Source organism: Oryctolagus cuniculus, chromosome 11, assembly GCF_051225735.1.
Source record: "Oryctolagus cuniculus isolate XC-2025 breed Fujian yellow rabbit chromosome 11, ASM5122573v1, whole genome shotgun sequence".
NCBI classification, from domain to species: domain Eukaryota; kingdom Metazoa; phylum Chordata; class Mammalia; order Lagomorpha; family Leporidae; genus Oryctolagus; species Oryctolagus cuniculus.
In genome coordinates, this window is record NC_142877.1 from 39,260,386 (window position 1) to 39,278,174 (window position 17,789).

The 17,789-nt window shown below is 36.9% G+C and overlaps 1 protein-coding gene and 1 pseudogene across 4 annotated transcripts in view; one reads left to right on the forward strand and one right to left on the reverse strand.

The window, feature by feature from the left end:
* Positions 1-17,789, forward strand: part of MACROD2 (mono-ADP ribosylhydrolase 2) — a 2,169,899-nt gene that overhangs the window by 406,024 nt on the left and 1,746,086 nt on the right. The window lies entirely within an intron of this gene.
* LOC149123423 (large ribosomal subunit protein uL24 pseudogene) lies at positions 14,781-15,232 on the reverse strand (annotated as a pseudogene).

The following is a 17,789-nucleotide window of genomic DNA, read 5'->3' on the forward strand; positions in this document are numbered from 1 at the left end:
TCACTACCAGAATGGTCTAGGAGGGCAGTACCTACCTTCCTGGTTCTCTGACTGAGAGCTTTTACTTTCTCCGTTTAGTGCTTTGTCCCCTAAGTCTCAGCATGTCCTTCATTCTTTTCTAGGCAAATTTGGTCAGTGTCTTCCTTTCTGTTCATCTGTGTTCTAGTTGCAAAGTCTTCCCCACAATTGCCATTTTTAGACCGCACATTTGCTTCATTTCATCTACAACAAATGTTTTGCAAGACAAATTCTATCTTCATGAAGCAGGTTGTTGTTCTTTAGTGGGATAGAACTAGGATAATACTACATGTTCTGCCTTATATGTAGGAGCTAGAATTTTAAAAAAAGCGAACAAAAAAGAAAAAAGAAAGAAATGTCTGTGTGTATCAGTATTGTGGCAAGTATAGCTTTATGAAATTTTGTTTTATACTTTGTCAAACCAGTGGTTAAATTGTTATACTACTATAGTTTAAAATATACTGTATATGGGTGATATGGTCATTTTCCCATTCAATTATTATTTATAATCATTGTCTATACTTCTACTAAACTTGGGTCTTTTTGCTTTGTACTGTTAAACTTCCTTATTTTTTAAAAAAAGATTTATTTATTTTATTTGAAAGAGTTACAGAAAGGCAGAGGCAGAGAGAGACAAAGAGAGAGAGAGATCATCTATCCCACTGTCTCACTCCCCAGATGGCTGCAATGGCTGGAGCTATGCCAATCCGAAGCCAAGATCCACGAGGTTTTTCTGGGTCTCCCACGCGGTTGCAGGGGCCCAAGGACTTGAGCCATCTTCTACTGCTTTCCCAGGCTATAGCAGAGAGTTGGATCGGAAGTGAAGCAGCTGGGACTTGAACCAGGGCCCATATGGGATGCCAACACTGTAGGTGTTGTAGGCCACAGCATTGGCCTCACTGTTAAACTTCTTATATGGTGAAATATTAATCCTTTTTACTGTAATGTAAATTTAAAATAAGTTATTTCAAAAACTAAAAATAAAAAAAAGAAAAGGAGAAGGAAGGAGGGTGGGAAGGAGAGAGGGGAAGGGGGAGGAATGAGTGAGGGAATATCATTATGTTCTTAGGACTGTATCTTCAAATCACATCGAATCTGTTAAAAAGTAATTAGAAATTAAAATTAAAATTTAAAAAAAATGGATTAGGATGACTCCCTCCAAATCTGCTCTATCTAAAATCTCAGATGTGCTTCAGGCACTTTTACCAGTAAGAATAAACACTAGCACTGGTGCTTCATATATGCCATGCATTTGAGCATTTTAGAAATATTAACTCTTTTAATCCTCATAGCAACTCTGTGAAGAAGGTACTATTATTCATTATTAGAAAAAACAAACTAAAACATAGAAGGGTAAATAGCTTATATAGGATCTATATTCAAGAAGTGGAATCACAATTCAGATCCAGGAAGATGAGCTGTAGAATCTGTATTCTTCACTTGCACAGCAGGCTGCACATTTTCACATTCCTTATGCTATCAGTTGGTGATTATGATTTTTTTCATTAAAATAATTATAACAGCTTTATTGAGATATGATTCACATAACATAATTCTCATTTAAAATATACAGTTCAATATTTTCTGTATATCATTACTTTTTAAAAAAAATTAACATGGTAACATAATCTTAGCCCTTTTAATAATCAGAAGCAAACAATTCAGTGACATAAAGTACATTTAAAGTGTTGTGTAACCATCCCTACTGCCTATGTCCTAAACTTTTTAATTACCATGAACAGTAGTAACTTGTAGTTGTTAAATAATAATTCTCTATTTCTCTCTCACTCAGAGCCTTTGGTAACCCATATCTACTTTTTATGTCTATGAATCTGCCAATTCTAACTACCTTATAAGTAAACTCATATAATATTTGTCTTTTTGTATTTGTCTTAATTCACTTAGCAAAATTTTTAAGCTTTATCCATATTATAATTTGTATCTGAATTTCATTCCTTCTTAACGTTGAGTAATATTCTGTTGTGTGCATGTATTACATTTTTGTCTTCAATTTTTATTTATTTGAAATGGAGGGAGGTAGGGAGGGAGGGAGAGAGAAAGAGAGAGAAATATGAAGGTTAGTTCTCCAAATGTCTGCAATAGCCTGGGCAAGGCCAAGCTGAAGCCAGGAGCTGAGAACTTAACCCAGCTCTCCCATATGGATGTCAGGGATCCAGTTTGAGCCACCATGGGTTACCTTAGCAGGTGCATAGTATCAGGGAGCTGGAATCAGGACCAGAACCAGGACTCCAATCCAGCTACTCTGATATGATGCAGGTGTCCTAAGAGGTGTCTTACCTGCTGCACCAAATGCCTGCCTTATACTACATTTTCTTTATCAAGTGCTGATAGACATTTGGATATTTTCCATGCTTTAGCTATTATGAATTAATGCACCAATGAACATTGGCATGAAACTGTTTAAGTCTCTACTTTCAATTACTTTGGATTTATACCTAGGAGTAAAATTCTGGGTTATGTTAGGTAATTCTGTGCTTAGCTTTTTGAGGGACTCTCAAACAAGGCTGCACCTGTCACATTCCCACCAGCAATGTATAAAGATTCCAAATTCTCCCCATCTTTGTCAGTACTTGTTATTTTCTGTTTTTGATTTCAGAAATCCTAGGGGTGAAGTAACATCTCATTTTGGTTCTGATTGGTATTTCCCTAGTGACTATTGATGATGAGTACCTTTTCACTTGCTTATTGACTATATATCTGCTTTGGGAAAAAGTCTATTCATGTCCTTTGCCCATTTTTTAATTGATGAAGTAATGGATATTTAGCAGTTATTTCAAATATGATTTACAAACACCTTTCCCATTATATTGTTAACTTTTTTATATTCTTAGTAGTGTTCTTTGATATGCAAAAGTTTTTGATTTGGATGATGCCCAGTTTATCTGTTTTTATTTCACTACTTTGGTTTTAGTATCATATCTAAGACTATGCTGGCAAATCTGGGGTCAGGAATATTAATCCTTGTCTAGGGACAAAGCACCCTGAATGCTCCTGATCTCAGAAGCTAAGCAGGGTCAGGCCTGGATAGTATTTGGACCAGAGGAATATTTACTCCTATATTTCCTTCTAAGAATTTTATGTAGTTTAAAATGTTTGAATTGTTGATTCATTTTGAGCAAGTGTTTGTGTAAGATGTGAGGTGGTGGTACAACTTTATTCTTTTTTTTAAAAAAAGATTTATTTTATTTATTTGAAAGACAGAGTTACAGAGAGAGGTAGAGAGAGAGAGAGGGCTTCCATCCACTGGTTCATTCCCCAGATGGCCACAACGGCTGGAGCTGCGCCGATCGAAGCCGGGGGCCAGGAGCTTCTTCCCGGTCTCCCACACGGGTACAGGGACCCTAGGACTTGGGCCGTCTTCTACTGCTTTCCCAGGCCATAGCAGAGAACTGGATTGGAAGAGGAGCAGCCGAAACTAGAACCAGTGCCCATAGGGACGCCGGCGCTTCAGGCCAGGGCTTTAACCTGCTGTGCTATAGCACTGGCCCTGCTATAGAACTCTTTACATGTTTGATTAGATGTGTTAGCTGAGATTTCACAGGGCATGTTATGTTATACACTGTCTGTAAACTGTATTTCCTTGTAAAATTGAAGCAAATCTGAATCCTAACATACATTTTTTCCCAAGGCTTTCAAATAGGTGATTATTGCCCTGGATTTTTATTTTTTAAATAAAGATCTTCAAGGAAAATGTGATAGGTCATCTGTTAAAGTAGTTCTTTCATAATTTGTGATTAATATGATTTTTTAAAAAGATTTGCTTTATTTATTTCAAAGACAGAAAGACAGAGACAGAGGAAAGGGGAGAGAAAGAGAGATCTTATATCCACTGATTTAGTCTCCAAACAGCTGTAGTAGCCAAGGCTGGACCAAGCTGAAGGCAGGAGCCTGAAATTCCATTTAGGTCTCCTATGTGGATGGCAGGGGTCCAAGTACTGAGCAGTCTTTTGATGCTTTCCCAGGCACCTTAGTAGGGAGCTGGAGGGAAGGTGGAGCAGCTGGTGCTTGAACAAGCTCTCATTTGGGATGCTAATGTCATAGGCAAGGGTTTAACCCACTGGGTTGCAATGCTGGCCCCTAGTATGATCTTTTCTTCAATTATTATGAAAGAATAGTTGACAAAAGAAAAAAAAAAACCTATGTGGAGTACAGCCAAATCCATTGGGCACAATTTTTCATAGTATTTATCACTGACAGTGAACAATACATATTATAATACTGAAGACACTGGTGGTAGCAAGGAATAGTACAATGGGGATTGTTTAAATCTGTTGCTTGAGAAATGTGTGTGTTCATTCCTTCCTTTAAAAGCAGGTAGGTCCTCTGTCATTATTATATTTATACCAAAACATAACACTAACATTTTCTCCCATTAAAAAGAAAAAAAAAATCTACATTCAGCTCTTCTACTCACATTCTATGATAGCATTTGCTGCCTTGACTAGCATCAGGTCCAGTCATTTAATTCACTCTCACATGATAAAGAAACATACATATAGAGCGTCACTTGTCTGAACCATGTAGTTCCATGAATTTAATAGGTTTTTAAAGTCATGGCTCTAAAAAAAAAATCTTCAGTTTTCAAGAAACCAAACTTTAGTGATAAAAAAGATAATGCTTGGTTTCAGCACCGCATGTATTATAATGAGATAGATCCCAAAGAGGTTAATATGGCTTCCTGTTTAGGGGTGACCTACAAATTTGCCAAATTTTCCGTATTTTCCAAACTGAGGATTTATCAAACTTCAGTCACTCTTGAACTAACTTCAGAGTTTTTGCCATAACTGAGTAATTCTATATTATTCATTTACTGCAGTTTTCATTACCTGGTCTTGAAAATGAAATTGTAAGAGGAAAATTTGTGTAACCACCACAAAAGTAAACATTTTAAAAATATATATTTAATTACTAAATTTAAAAATGTACTTGTGTTCTACCTAAAGATCACCTTACAACCATTGGAAACAACTAATCCAACCTCTGAGAGACATTGGTGCAGTGGAGGATGGCCCAAGTGCTTGGGCCCTGCACCCCATGGGAGACCAGGATATGTACCTGGCTCCTGCCATCAGATCAGCACGGTGCACTGGCCGCAGCGCGCCGGCCGCGGCGGCCATTCATTGGAGGGTGAACCAACGGCAAAGGAAGACCTTTCTCTCTGTCTCTCTCTCTCACTGTCCACTCTGTCAAAAAAAAAAAAAAGAATATATTACTGTTTTCTCAGTTAAAGAATGTTTGAGTCTCAAATAAGGGACGATCACGAAAGTCTATATTAATTTGCTGAACTCCTCCTTGGATGTAAACAATCTATATCCATGTAACTACCCTCAGATTGAAATTTTCTAGAACAGGAACTTGTTATTATCTGTTTTTGTAACCCCATGACCAGCACAGAGGCAGGTGAATGGTAAATGAACAAGCAAACAATAACAAAACTTTGCATTTTGTTCATTTTGGACATTGTATAGAGAATGTTAACACATAGTTTGGAAATATTTGGCTTTTTATTTCTGTTTTTGCTATGCTATTAAATTGCCCTAGGCACATGGACTCAAATTCATATATTAGCCATTTGTAAAATGAGAGGACTTCTGAGGATAGCCATGTATCCCAAAGGGATGGAAAGACTTTATATTTATAAAGCCCTAGAATGACATGAGATTAGCTACAAATATCAGTTTTCCTAATTTACTATAAGAGTGAATTTAAATACAATGGTTCATCCAACATTATAGTTTACAATTAGGAAATTAATATTGTTTAGAGAAATTCTAGTGACTTTCTTGAACACTTCAGAAAGTTTATATATTTCTATAGGGTTAGATCTTCAAGTAAGCTGGCTGTTTTAAGCTACAAAAATAAAGCTATTGTTAGAAATAAAAAACCGACTTTTTAAAAAAAAATTTTATTGATTTATTTGAAAGACAGAATTACAGAGTGGCAGAGGCAGAAAGAAAGAGAGGTCTTCCATCCACTGTTCACTCCCCAGAAGGTTGAGTGACCAGAGCTGTGCCAATGTGAAGTGCAGGGGCCCAGGGAGTTGGACCATCTTCTACTGCTTTCCCAGGCCACAGCAGAGAGCTGGATTGGAAGGGGAGTAGCCAGGACTTGAACCAGCACCCATATGGGCTGCTGGCACTGCAGGTGGTGGCTTTACCTGCTATGCCACAGCACTGGCCCCAAAAAACAAATTTCCATTAAGCTCAACATTTATCTATTATTAGTAGTAATCCAAAATTATGGCCTTCAGTTTTTCTTATAGTTGTACTTAACAGAAGAATTTATGTAGTATAGCCATTAATTTTTTCCAGGATCTTATAACAATATTTTTTACATTGTTCACAATATCAAACGTTGATGAATATGATTCAGGTGATTCTTTTAGAATTCAGATTCTTTAAAATTCTTTTAGGTCAGTGAAATTTTATCAAAAAAAGACATTGAAGAGATACATTTTTGATTGTTAAGGAACAAAAACATTGTATCGTTTGAAATTACTCTAGAGTTTTCTGTCGCTTGACTATGAATAGAAAAAATAAAGTTGTTTTTGAGAAAACTGTGTGGAAAATCAATACTTTTTTACATTTTATGATTGACACCAGGAAAGGGATTGAACTAAAGCAGTGTTAATATAAACACAAATGTTTTGTTTCCATCTGAAAGAAGAAGAGTTTTGATTGTCCCCTGGTGTGGATATTTCTTGTAGAAAAGTCTGTTGCAAGTCTACATTCCACTCAGTTGATTTCTGAGTATGGAACTAAACAGGAAATGTCATGAGTGATATGACCATCTGTCAAGTGTAAATGGAATCTGAGTGAGTGGATGTCATTTGCACAAAACAAGGAAAACACGTTGCAATACAGTCTGAAAGATTTTAAACTCAAGAAGCTACAAGCCCACTGTGTAGCATTTATTTTACACACTCATCATTCTTGTGAAATTGGGTTTATTGTAACTCTTGTCACAACTGTGATAATTCTGCTAGTGAATTTAGACAGCATCTTATTCTTTCTGCAGTTTTCATATGATATACTTCAGAGTATCTGGAATTCTTTAGGAGTTTTTGATAATCCTTAGGAGCTCTTTCCTAGCCAAGAAACCTGTTTTCACAGTAATTATAAATCAGGAATGCAGGTAAGAGGAAGGAAGAAACATAAAAGGGCGCTTTATGTAATCCCACCCCTCTGCACCCTTCAAAGGTGTCAAAAAGAAATCAAGGATTGTTAAAACTCAAACTGAGGAATTTATAGAAGTCATGAAATTGGTGACAAGTTACAATGAAAACTTTTCATTGTAAATGCTCTCAGCTAACAGTATGACATCTCATCTTAGTAATCAGCAGAGAAAAAGTTCTTTCAGGCAAAGTAAAGTATACTTTAGAATGGTTCTTTTTTGTGATGGAAATGTAGATAATCTTTTAACAAAGCTTTAGGAGTAAAATGATACATACTATCATTTTAGGTATACATGTTATATACATTTTTATTGAAATATGGATGGTTACACCTTTATCAAATTACAGTTTTATTATTTCATTGCTGTTTATATTAACTTCCATTAACTCTGTTTTGATTCATCGTTTAAAATGGACCAGAAAAATTACTTTCATCATTTCACAATTTTAAAATGAGTATCAACATTGAGCTATCCTATTCCTTTAATGGACCAGTTTAATCCCAAGTAATGTAACTCTTTAAAGTCTACATGTCAAAGACAGCATTTTTACTTGAAGAAAGTAAACATAAAAGAACTTTAAGGTTTTTAGTATCTGCTTCCTTAGTGATTTTAATGGACTTCCAAAACAAGGGTGGTGGGTGGCCTCTTGTAGAAGACACTATTTAAATGCATATGTTTGTTTTTCATGTTGACCTCTTCCTATCTGGGTTGTATTTGCTCTCTTAAAATTATATTTTGTAACTTCGCTTTTGAAATGCTATATCAAGGTGTGTTCCTTTTCAGAGGTTGATATGAAATTCTGCCCTTTAAAATTTTGAAATGATTTAAAAACAGACATACACATCTCTGTTCAGACATACAATGTATATACTAAAGGATGGGTAAAGGTGTGTGAATCTTACACTAATGATTATTACCTGCATATAATGAATATTAAAGGACACACATTAATTCATGTATGCATATTTATTGAAGGCCTGCTCTATGTTGCAGAGATTACTTATTTTTGTTAGGTACCTAATATGTGCTAGGCCCTTTGCTAAAGGCATTCAATGCCATTTGTTATCTAGTCCTCACCATGACCCTGAGTTAGGTGTACTTTTTAAATCTCTGTTTCCAAAGTGAATATATGAAGATTATAGAGAGACTTGTAAGACGTTTACCTAAAAAGTGTTGAGGTTTAGTGATTTAAAACTCTTATCTGTCTGACTTCATGTAGAGCTATGGTATATAAAATCTTTTTTTTTTTTTTTTTTTTTTTTTTACAGGCAGAGTGGACAGTGAGAGAGAGAGAGAGACAGAGAGAAAGGTCTTCCTTTTTGCTGTTGGTTCACCCTCCAATGGCCGCCGCGGCCTACACTGCGGCCGGCGCATCGCGCTGATCCAAAGGCAGGAGCCAGGTACTTATCCTGGTCTCCCATGGGGTGCAGGGCCCAAGCACTTCGGCCATCCTCCACTGTACTCCCTGGCCATAGCAGAGAGCTGGCTTGGAAGAGGGGCGACCGGGACAGAATCCGGCGCCCCGACCAGGACTAGAACCTGTTGTGCCGGTGCCACTAGGCGGAGGATTAGCCTATTGAGCTGCGGCTCCGGCTTATAAAATCTTATCTTATAGAATTTTTAGTTTCCTAAAAATACTACGGCAGTGATGATAGGTTTGTCTTTATTAATTTTGCCATAGTCCTCTCCCTCTTAACCCCCTTCCTACTCTAACACGTTCTTTTATCTTCTCTGATGGTTTTTCTGTAGTCTCCTTTGTTTCAAATGCGGAAGAGGCCAAGACCAGCGATAGATGTAGTGTGAGGAATTCACACTAGTTGGGGTCACCAAAAACGTCTGGGGTAAAAATGGGGTTAAACATAGAAACCAGGAAAACACAAGCAGTGTGATCAAAGTTATGCTTTAAGGAAATAAATCTGACAGCAGATGAACTCTGGAGGAAAAACAAAATAATTACTAAACTAACTTGAGATTTTTGCCAATAGTGGCTTGAAAAGTCATGGCAATCCTCCCATGAATTATTAACTTTGCTTTTTGTTTATGGTTTATCATTCATCACAATTGTTTTGTTGAAATATTTTTGTTATTGCTATTCAGGACTACCTTTTAAGTTGTGAATTCTCCAAGTTTGTTAGCCATTATATAAAATAGAACTTCCTGTGAAGTAGATATTATGTCTGTTTTACAGAGGAATATGTGGTAAAATTAGTCAAATGCTTAAAAAGTAACACAGCTGGAAAGAAATGGCAGGAACAAGATGTGTAATAAAGTGTGCATAAGCCCAGGACTTTCTACAAAATTATAGTTGCCTGTAATAATGTTATTAAAGTTTGTTTTTCTCAATGGAAGATATTTTGAAGTATCAAAAAGATATTGATGAATACTTACTGCTCAATATGATCAATTTCTAAATTACCTTAAGGTTATTCACTGGAACAGTATTGCACTAATATGATTTTTAAAAAATAGTCACTTTCTAACTCAGATACTTTACGTATATTAGATGTGACTCTTATAAAAGTGTATTTTGTTGTCACCTGCAACAATGAACACAGGTTAACGAATTTTTTTATAAAAAGATTTATTTATTTGAAAGTCAGAGTTACAGAGAGAGATGAGAGAGAAAGAGAGAAGAGAGAAGAGAGAGAGAGAGAGAGGGAGAGAGAGATCTTCCACATGCTGGTTCAGACCCCGGATGGCCACAATGGTCAGTATTGGGCTAGGCTAAAGTCAAGCACCAGGAGCTTCAGCCAAGAACCAGGAGCTTCATCCATGTTTCCCACATGGCTGGCAGGGGCCCAAACACTTGGGTACCTTCCGCTGCTTTTCCCAGGCCATTAGCCTGGACCTGGATGGGAAGTAGAACAGCTGGGACACGAACCAGTGCCCATATGGGATGTTGTCATTGCAGGAGGCCGCTTTTCCTGTTATACCGCAAGGCCGACCCCAGATTAACCATTTTCTTATGACTTTGGGATAACATGAAGACCATTTGCTGCACAATGGCAGATCAAATAGGCTGTTTTGCGTGTTAATATAGTGGTGATCAGATTATTATTGTTGTCTGAGTTCTTACATCTGCTTTTTATAATTGGGAAGCCACTTTTGTTGATATGAAACAGCTAGTAGTCTTTGTGCTGTTCTTGGCAGCTCCTATCTCCCTTATAATTGGCTGTCCCTAGTCAGTGTAACTCTGGGAACCAAATATCATGGCTCAAACAGGTACAGTTTTAGCTGGAGTAAATAGTCTCATGAATATGGGAGACCCTGAGTAACTCTTTCATGATTGCCAGATAATGTATGGGCTTTAGTAAATATAAGCGCTGTGCATGGGATGTTCTGACCATCTTTTGGTTTGTCAGCTTGGTCGTGGAGAGTTGAAGTTGCCCGGAAATGGCCTGAGCGTGAATGAGGTGCCACTGAAGCATTCAACCTCACTCTCAGGGTTTAGAAGGCATTAGGACATGCCAGTACCTTAAGACAAGTAGGGGTAATTCTAAATCATCAATATTACAGAGTGCTTTGGGGAACATTTAGTGTATTTGACAGGGTGCCAGTGACATTTAGACTAGACCAGCAGCTACTCTGGGTGTGAAAGTAGGAGGTCAGAAATATGTTGAGACTGTCAGACCACTCTGTTCAGCCACAAGTGGGCTTATAGTTTTCTCATTTAAAATGATGAGAAGAGCAGGAGACAGAAAAATTCATTTTAGAGGATTAACTGATGGTAGCCTTTTCTCAGGAAACTATGGATTAGTTTTGTTGTCATTTTTCTCTCCTTTTAATTGAGATGAGAGTTGAATAACATACGACTTACCACTTTAAAGTATAAAAATCAGTGACATTTAGTGTAAGCACAATGTTGTACAACCACCGCCTCCAGTTTTAGCATGTTTTCATCACTCTCTAAAGAACCCCATACCCATTTCTATTCTTTCCCATTCCCTCTCTCCATCTGGTAATAACTAATTTGGTTTCTAAGTCTAGAAATTTGCCTATTCTGGATTATATCATGTAAATGAATCATGTAATATGTGACCTTTGTTGTTTGGCTTTTCTCAATTGGGATAATGTTTTTGAGGTTCTTTAAAGTTGTATCATGTATTGGCATTTCATTTTTTTTATGATTGAATGATACACAATCTGTTCACTTATTTTTTGATGGAAATTTAGGTAATTTCTACCCTCTAGCCATTATGAAACTGTTCTCATCATTTGTGTATAAGTTAGTGTCTACAGTTCTTTGTGAACATATGCTTTAATTTTTTTGAATATATATCTTGGATAGAATTTCTGAGTCATGATATGATTCTGTGTTTAATTTTTTGATGATCAGGCTTTGGTATCCAGGTAAAGCTAGTCTCCTAGAATGTGTTAGGACAAGTCCCCTCCTCTTCCATGTTTTGAAAGAGTTAGAAAAGAATCGGTATCCACTGTGTAAATGTTTATTAAATTCATCCAGTGAAGTCATCTCATCTGGAATTTTCTTTGTTTAGAGGCTTCTTATTACTAGTTCAACCTCTTTACAGTTGAGTTTTTTATTCACAATAGATATGCTCTGTAAAGTCTCCATGAAGAGTGAATTAGCAAATATTGAGCCACTGCTCCTAGGGGAACCATAGGGTTAGGGCTCCTGTGAGCTTCTGGCCTTAACATTTTTGTCAACTGGTCAATACATAACTTTGTTTTATTTAGGCTTCTTTTTAAATGAATCTTATTTAATATTTATTTCTTGTAAATAATTAATTTTATGTACTATTCTTCATAGTAAAACATTAGGCAATATGATTTAGCATTTTCCTGACCCTAGCTAATATAATTGTAAATTTCCTTTGATTTCATCCTCACAGCACTCCTCTCCACTACTCCTTCAATATCTTTCCATAGCTTTATCATACACTATAGATGTTATTACTTTCTGTAGAGATCTCATACAGATGGAAAAGTTGCCTTTCCTTTTCCTAGATGTATCATATTAATTCATTAACACTGAATTTCAGCCAACATCACTGTAATTCGAACTTGAATGAAGCTTATTTAACATTTGTTTTTTCACTAAAGACATATCTCAGACTTTTTAACCTTATCAACATTATGCTTGGTGGCCACTTCAAGCAGTGAGATCACTACAAAAAACATAAAAACATAAAACAAGCTGTAAAAACTGATAGTGAGTATGAAAATTGAGGAAGAAGGCAGTTTTCATTTGTCATGTTTTGAGTAGGAATATGCATACTGAGTGATTTAAATATTATCCTGCAGTTATAGAATCTGTGAATAAAAAGAATTGACTGTATTTCTTCAAATATTTTTTACCCCTTTTTTTCTCTTTTCTCCTTGTGGAACTTTTATAATGTGTATGTTACTATACTTGATGCTGTCCCATAGGTTCCTTAGACTCTCCATTTTTCTTTGCTCTTCTTTCTGTCATTCAGACTGGAAAAATATAATCACCCTATTTTCAAGTTCACTAGTTATTTCTTCTTACTTCCTAAATCTGCTTCTGAAGTCTTCTAATAAACTTCTTGCTTTGAGGATGGCATTGTGGCATAGTGGGTAACACTGCCACCTGTGACACCAGCATCCCATATGGGTGCCGATTCAAGTCCCAGCTGCTCCACTTCTGATCTAGCTCCCTGCTTATGGCCTGGGCAGCAGAGGATGGCTCAAGTGCTTGGGCCGCTATGCCCATGTGGAAGATCTGAATGAAACTCCTGGCTCCTGGCTTCAGCTTGGTCCAGCCCGAGATGTTGCAGCCATCTGGAGAGTGAACCTGCAGATGGAAGATCTCTGACTCTCCCTCTTTGTAACTGAATTTCAAATAAATAGATAAATCTTTATTTTTTTTATTTGACAGGTAGAGTTATAGACAATGAGAGAGAGAAACAGAGAGAAAGGTTTTCCTTCCTTCCTTCCGTTGGTTCACTCCCCAAATGGCCACTACTGCCAGCGCTGCGCCGATTTGAAGCCAGGAGCCAGGTGCTTCTTCCTGGTCTCCCATGTGGGTGCAGGGGCCCAAGTACCTGGGCCATCCTCCACTGCCCTCCTGGGCCACAGCAGAGAGCTGGACTGGAAGAGGAGCAACTGGGACTAGAACCTGGTGCCCATAGGGGATGCCAGCGCTGCACGCGGAGGATTAACCAAGTGAGCCATGGCGCCGGCCCTGATAAATCTTTAAAAATATGAATTTTTTTGCTTTAGTTATTGTACTTTTGAGTTCTAATATTTTTATTTGGCTTCTTCTTATAATTTTTATTCTTTTTTTATGTTCTCTCCTAATCCTTATGTCTTACTCCTGATTTCCCTTTATTCTTTCCTCATGGTGTCCTTCCTCTTCTTGAGCCTAAGACAATTAATAAACAAAGTGTTTTTATAGTAAGTTCAAGGGCTGGACTTCCTCATGAATGGCTTCTTTCTTGTCTGTTAAAAAACCTATGAATTGGCCAAATTTTCTGGTTTCTTATACCTTGCAATTTTTTGTTGAGAACCTGATATTTTGAATATTATATAATGTGATAAATGTATTCATTAGATTCTTTCCCCTCCCAGAGATTGTTGTTACTTGATGAATGTTGCAGTCACCCATTTGTTTAGTGAATTTCTCCCCATATTTTTGAAAGCAATATTCATTGTTATGTGTGGCCACTAAAATCTCTATTCTTTTTTTCCCATGGTCAGTCAATAATATTACAGGGAATTTTTGAAGACCTGTATTCAATAAGAAAAAGGAATAAAAAGTGTTGTGCCTTCTAAAATTTTGACAGATGGTGCCTGGGGCTCCACTTTACCCAATAGGGTTAAAACAGTCACCAGCCTATGTGCCAGTCCTTCAGTGAACAGCCAAACATATTAAAGCATATGGTCTCAATTTTGAGAGGACAGTATACTTATTGCCCACTCTTGTAACAGCAAGACATAACAGATATACAGTCTGTCCTCCCTTGGATGCCAGTTGGAGTTGAGGAATGGGTACTGAAGGATTGTAGCTGCTAAGTGAAATGCCAAAATTCACAGAAATTTGCTAAGCACCATTTTAATTCATCACCTCCCCTGATGTTGCAAGTGTTTCAGCACACTTCAAGGTTCTGAAATAGTTCATTCTGACAAATCTTGTTGCCTGAATAGTGGTTTCCACTGAGAAGTCAATTCTTGGAGCTTCTTACTCTGCCATCACCTGTGATACACTCTCTTCTCTTTTTTATCTTTGATCCAGTTTTTAATTTCATTTTAGTATTTTTTCCTGCGGATGAATTTTCACAAGTAGTTTACATCATTTGCAATAGGGTGAAATATTTATTTTTATGATTTTTCTTTCCATGGACTGACATCTATTTGTCACTAATATTATAAATTAAGACACATTGGGAATCCTCATACTTACGAGACAATATTTCTGTTAGGAAACATTTCCTATAATTATTTATAAAATTGTTGACCAAAATTGTAAAAGTAGATTCACAGAGCCCTAGACCTGGAGGGAAAAGAGACATTCAGAGATATTCTGAAAAGTTCCAAGGAGATATACACTAGGTGAGAAATCTGCAGTTAAATTTTGGTTGCACAGGCTATGTCCACACCTGCACTTTCTCATTAAGTTTTTCCTTATATTTACCTTTCTGTTTCCCAACTTGACCAGACTTGACTTTGTGTTAAGTAATTTTTTCCAATGTTTGTCAAGTTTAAGCCTAGGTGATAACTTTCTTTCTTGGGTGAATGCCTACATGGACAGTTATGCCATTAGGCATCTCATGCTGCACCTGCTCGATGTAGATGACATATTTCATTCTGTGCACCTGGGATACCTTGCTGATCTGCTGGCCTTTGTAGTTTCTTCTAACCACCTGGACCTCGTCATCCTTGCAGATGGGCCTGGAGCAGATGTTGTATTTCTGCTGCAGCTCACTGGAGAGGGGGAACATCATGATCTTCTTATGCACGCATGAGGGGGTGTTGAAGTGGCCTTTGCAGTTTTTGCTGAAGTCTAGTTCACGAAGGGCTTGAACATTATAGTGACCATCTTGGTACAGGACACACTGAGTGACATAGTTGTGAAACTATAGTCTTGACATTCCATGAAGTGGAATGTCCATGGTGGTGGTAACAGTGGTGGTCATGGTAATGACTGTGGGGAGCAATCCGGACTGGACTGAGTTACTGGAATTAAGACTTATTCTATGCATCTGCTCTCCCACAATATGGCGCTGGGAGAGAAGTAAACAGCTTCCACACAGCTGCCTCCAGTTCAACTAATAAACTGTAGGACTTGCTCCTGATTGGAGGAGAGCAGCGTACTCGGCGTGTGGGCAGCCGAGTTAGGATTGGCGGAGGAGGACTATAAAGGAGGAGAGAGATGGCATGCACCAGGAACATCTATGGGGAACATCTAAGGGAACCCGTGCAGCCCCCGAGAAAGCCGGCCGGCGGTGTGCCGCTCCCCTGCGGAAGTGGGGAATGTGGCTAGGGGGAACTGCCCTTCCACGGAGGTGGAAGGGATAGTAGCCAACCCGGGAAGAACCAGCAGCAAACCCGGGGAGGGCTGAGCAGACGAAAGAACAGCGCAGGGTCCTGTGTTGCTCCTCCAAGAAGACGGGGAGCGACAAATGACAGTAGTGACAATGATGGTGATTGTGATGCAGCCACTTCAGCAACATATTTATGATTTGAGAACATTAGCAAATCATGATCACTTTTGAAAGTATTATGCCTTCTTTTTGACAATTCTTGCCTCATGTACTATACTTTAAGCTTTTAAAAAAGGAGTCACATTGAGATTCCAGCAAATTAGAATTCTGATTTTTGAAAATGTATTTTTGGTAAATACAAAATAATAAAGTATTTCATACTTAGCTACACAGTTTTTCTCTGCTTATCAAGAATTAAACCTTTGTTAGAATTTATTAGTGGAACAGTTTTAAATACTGCTTTACACTTAATAGAAAGGAAACACCTTGTGGAATTAAAACAGAGAAATAATGTATCATATTTATCCAACATACAAACAAATCTCATGAGAATGATTATTTTGTACATACACTATAATAATATTTCAGGTGAAAGTGTAGCACATTTTTTTATTAAAAATAGGCATACATTAATGTTAGACAAGAGTGTGGGTAGCTAATTATGTAATTGTAAAATGAATCAGCTTAAAAAAGTTTAGTGCTCAGTAAAATTCCATATCTGGATTTGAAATAAATGATAAAAAGATGAATTTTTTGTAAAAATTAATAAAAATAGATTTTTGCCAAAATAATGTTAAAAATTAGAGTAAATTTCATGTTTTCCCATTATTTATTGCTATAGATAATATAAATAATAGGTTTCTTAATTTTTTTTAATGATTTATTTATTTATTTGAAAGGAAGAGTTACGGAGAGGCAGAGGCAGAGAGAGAAAAGTCTTCTATCCACTGATTCACTCCCCAGGTGGCCTCAATGGCCAGAGCTGTGCTGATCTGAAGCCAGGAGCATGGAGCTTTTTCCATGTCTTCCATGTGGGTGCAAGGACCAAATATGGGTCCATCTTCTGCTGCTTTCCCAGGCACATAAGCAGGGAGCTTGATCAGAAGTGGAGCAACAAAGTCTCGAACTAGCTCTCATATGGAGTACTGGCACTGCAGGCAGAGGCTTTATACACTAAGCCACAACACAGGCCCTCTTAATTATTTCTTAAAGGGAATATCTCTACTGGAAGACTCATCCTCAGATTTTCAATAATTATTTATCAGATACTACAAAAACTGTATGAGCATGTATTTTCATTTTAAGCCCTTTACAATGAACTCAATTTGGGAAACAATTGAGTTTACATAGTATTACTAGGGAAGGCACCCTGATTTATTATTATTTATTATTATGATTTATTATTATTAATTATTATGATTTATTATTATTATTATTATTCTGAAAAGCCATTCTGTCTCAAGAATCAGAATTTCAGAGTTACTTATCTTAGTTCCTTTGTAATACTTGATTATGGGACCAAATACTTGTGTTGTCCACTGTGAAAGTGACTAGGCCACAAGTGGCAATTGAGCATTGGCATATGAGGGGACTTCAGAAAGCTTGTGGAAAAATAAAAAATATTTTTATTTTAATGCGAAAATTGTTTGAAAACCATGCACAACTTTTTTCATAATATGTAAGTTCCATAGACTTTTGAAAGATCCCTTGTATGCTTAGTTCAAATGTTACTTAAATGCAAATTACACACCAGATTTTGAAGACTTCACAAGAAAAAAATGAACAATATCTCAAAAGTAATATTGAAGTGAAGTGATAATATTTTGGGTATATTGGTTTAAATATGAAATTAAATTAATTTTACCTGTTTCTTTTTTTAAACGTGTCTATTAGAAAATATAAAATTCTGTATGTGACTCACATTTGTGGCTTGCATTGTTTCTTTTGGGCAACATTGCCTTAGGTGGTTCCTTAATTGTTAGGTTGCAGTTTTCTCACTGTGACATTGAGGGAATTAGACTAAAATGAACTTTAATGCCTTTTCCAGCTTTGAAATTTCATTTCCTCTTTGTGATTTAGTTAGATTCTTACTTCTGTTCTGAAAATATTTAT